Source organism: Ovis aries, chromosome 9 (genome assembly GCF_016772045.2).
Source record: "Ovis aries strain OAR_USU_Benz2616 breed Rambouillet chromosome 9, ARS-UI_Ramb_v3.0, whole genome shotgun sequence".
Lineage (NCBI taxonomy): Eukaryota > Metazoa > Chordata > Mammalia > Artiodactyla > Bovidae > Ovis > Ovis aries.
In genome coordinates, this window is record NC_056062.1 from 52,703,208 (window position 1) to 52,707,237 (window position 4,030).

The following is a 4,030-nucleotide window of genomic DNA, read 5'->3' on the forward strand; positions in this document are numbered from 1 at the left end:
GTTTATCTTATTTTACAGAATAAGAAACTTCAGTCAAGTGAAATGTTTATTTTTAGAGTCACTCAGTCAAAATTAAGACTTGCACTTGGTGTACCTACAAAGCCCACAGTATTTTTTCTTTTCTATAAGAAAATTCTTAACCTAAGGTAGAAATGCCCTTGGGCAAAAGTAGTAGATTCATATTTTGCTTAAGGGGTACACCACTTAAAATTACATGAAAAAATAGTATGTATGTATACGCACTTTCTTTCTTGTAGGGGCTTTACTGAATGCTCGGACAGTTAAGAATCTGCCTGCAATGCAGGATACCCAGGTTTGATTCCTGGGTCAGGAAGATTCCCTGGAGAAGGGAATGGCAACCCACCCCAGTATGAAGATTCATAACAATTTTAAATAGATCCCTAAGAATTCTGGAACTCAAAATATCACAATAACCCTAGCTTTCTCTCTGCTATATCCCTGCTTGCAGAGAAGAGAAGTAACTCTCTGAACCATGCAATTATTGGAAAGGAATTTCAGAACCATTCTCTACAAAAGGCTGTGGTTTTATCTGGGATCAGGAAGTAGTGCTAAAGGAGGTGAAAGACACACTGTTAAAAGTGAGAGGATGGGATTTGCTTTTAAGGTGAGAGCTGAAGAAGGGGTCAGAGAGAGAGCAGGAAGTGAGAGGAATATACAGGCAAAGATTCAAAATCTTTACAGCAGCAAGAGCAGGGAGAGAATCAGAAAAGACAAACTTTGGAAGAGAAGCAAAAACAGGCAATAGCCCAGTATTATCAAAGGTACAAATCCAAGTGAAATGTTAGTCATTCAGTCGTGTAAGGCTCTTTGCGAACCCATGGACTGTAGCCTGCCAGGTTCCGCTGCCCGTGGAATTCTCCAGGCAAGAATACTGAAGTGTTTTCCCATTCCTTTCTTCAAGGGATCTTTCTGACTCAGGGATCAAACCCTGGTCTCCTGCATTGCAGGAAGATTCTTTATCTTCTGAACCACCAGGGAAGTCCCACAAATCAAAGAACATTATGAAAAAAATAAAAATATTGCTGAGAATTAAAAGCAGTGTTGGGAATCTCCAGAAAGATTAACAAAACCCTAAAATAAATATTGAGGCACTGCAGAAAACTCATATTTCATAAGCTTCAACAAGGTGTAAAGGCATTTTCTACTTAGTATGTGAGGAGGGGAAAGGATGAGATAAAGTTAAACTGACATCATTTGTGTACCTTTGACAATAATATATGTGCATCTTTGTGTGTTAGAATTATTACTTTAAGGAACAAGGGTTAGTTGAAGTATTAGGGCATATCCAACTCTTTGCAACCCCATGGACTGGTCCATGGAATACTCCAGGCCAGAATACTGGAGTGGATAGCCTTTCCCTTCTCCAGGGGATCTTCCCAACCCAGGGATCAAACCCAGGTCTCCAGCATTGCAGCAAATTCTTTACCAGCTGAGCCACCAGGGAAGCCCAAGTAGGGCAATAGGTATTAATAAATGCTCATTACAATGATTATTTATAATTGACAAAGCACTCTAAAATACTACCTTATTGGATTCCCATAGCAAACCCCAAACCTCAGCTCTCATCTCACTCTCCTCCCACCCTAATAAATATCATTGTCTTCCAAATCCTGTGTTCCACTCAAAAATCTGCTTCCCCTCAAGGGTGGATGTTCTACACCACTTTCTAGATCAATCCTATTTTAAGGTAGAAAGTTCGTTTATTGTTTCAGCTTCTTTACCCACTGACCTTACCCTGAAATCAACAGGAAAAAAGCCCTAGAGCAACATTCCGGACTTCTAGAGTATTTTCTAAGGTATTCATCCTAAGGTACACCATTGGGATAAGAGATTCTTATCTCATATAACTTGATAGGCTTCTGCATCCATCTTAGTACTGAAAGATTGATTGCAACTGTCTGTCTAGGTCCTGAATGATACAGCTTTATTCTTGTGAAACTCCAGTTCACCTGTGGGAACCCTGCCTCTACCCTGGACCAGTGTTTGGACTCTCCCTTCACTGTGACTTTCTCTCCTGCTAACTGCTTGCCTGTCTGGGCTTCCTGTTGTGTTTCTGTTAGAACTTCCTTCTACAATCAGGGTTCCCAGTCCTCAGACATGGACTGGTAGGGGTCCACTGCCTGTTAGGAACCAGGTTGCACAGTAGAAGGTGAGTGGTGGGCAAGCTAATGAAGCTTCATCTGTATTTACAGCCTGAATTCCTCCTCTTGTCAGATCAGTAGTGGTATTAAATTCTCATAGGACTGTGAATCCTACTGTGAACTAAAAGTGTGAGGGATCTAGGTTGCACACTCCTTATGAGAATCTAATGTCTGATGATCTGATTTTGCATTATGGCCAGTTGTATAATTATTTCATTATATAGCACAACGTAATTATAGAAACAAAATGCACTATAAATGAAATGCTCTTAAATCATCTTGAAACCATCCCTGCCACTCTGGTCCATGGAAAAATTGTCTTCCGTGAACCCATCCCTGGTGCCAAAACAGGTTGTTGACCACTGTTCTACAACACTCTGTTACAGACTGTCTGATCAAGTCCAGTAATTTTGTTAACCTGAGAGCATCACCCTTGTGCCACCAGCCTGGACTCTCAAAGAGGCCTCAGAATCTAGATAAGTTTCTTTAACACTCAGGCTGCCTTGGAGCTAACAATTAAAAAGGAAGATGGGAGGTGAATCAGGGTGGTGGTGCCCAAGTGCAGTACAGCCAAAGTAAAAAATGAGGAGAGGCTTAAAATGAATATTTGGAAATACATGCTGCTAGACACATCTAGTTACTAGGAGAAATGTTGCCAGTTACGTGGAGACATTCCACAGAAGCAAAGGGAAATCACCCTGAAAGGTTTAAAAATGGTGATTTTGGAGTTTTGGTGGAACCAGTGTTGCTGCATATGGGTTAGACATCCCTGAAGTTGATTTGGTTGTTCAAAGTTCTCCACCAAAGGATGATGAATCCTACATTCATCATTCTGGGCGAACAGGTAGAACTGGGAGAACCAGAGTTTGCATCTGCTTTTACCAGCACAAAGAAGAATATCAGTTAGTCCAAGTGGAGCAAAAAGCGGGAATTAAATTTAAATGAATAGGTGTTCCTTTTGCAACAGAGATAATAAAAGCTTCTAGCAAAGATGCCATCAGGCTCTTGGACTCTGTGCCTCCCACTGCGATCAGTCACTTCAGGCAATCAGCAGAGAAGCTCATTGAGGAGAAGGGAGCTGTGTAAGCCCTGGCAGCAGCCCTGGCCCGCCTTTCCAGTGCCACGTCAGTAGACCAGCGCTCCTTGATCAACTCAGAAGCAGGCTTTGTGACCATGATCTTGTGGTGCACAATTGAAATGCCAAACATTAGTTATGCTTGGAAAGAACTTAAAGAGCAGCTGGGTGAGGATATTGATTCCAAAGTGAAGGGAATGGTCTTTCTCAAAGGAAAGCAGGTGTTTGCTTTTATATCCCTACAGCATCAGTAACAGAAGTACAGGAAAAGTGTCATGATTCACAGCACTGGCAGCTTTCTGTGGCCACGGAGCAACTGGAGCTAGAAGGTCCACAGGAAGGATATCACAACTTCCGAGGACAGCGGGAAGGCAATCAAGGCTTCAGGGGACAGCACGAGGGGAATCAAGGTGTCAGGGACAGCAGGAAAGAAGTATAAGCTTCAGAGGACAGCAATCAGGAGGTGGCAACAAAAGTAACAGATTCCAAAACAAAGGCCAGAAGCGGAGTTTTAATAAAGCATTTGGACAGTAACTTGAAGTAGAGGATTTATTTGGCAAAAATAGAACTATGTTCAGCAATGTGGCACTCAACATTATTTTTCATACAAAGTTAAAAGAACATTGTATTTCCTTCCTGACCACTTGCCCAGTCCCCATCTCTTCGAGAGAGAAAAGCTTCGTCTAAATTATTTCATCTGATTGATGACTGTCATTTGTAACTTTATTGCTACTTCCGTCTTGGGTATTCCTTTGGAAAAGGTGTATGGATTAATTACATATTCTAATGTATT

General features: G+C 41.6%; 1 pseudogene; it reads left to right on the forward strand.

Moving 5' to 3' along the window:
* The first annotated feature begins 3,296 nt into the window (after positions 1–3,296).
* LOC105611157 (nucleolar RNA helicase 2-like) lies at positions 3,297–3,821 on the forward strand (annotated as a pseudogene).
* The last annotated feature ends 209 nt before the right edge of the window (positions 3,822–4,030 follow it).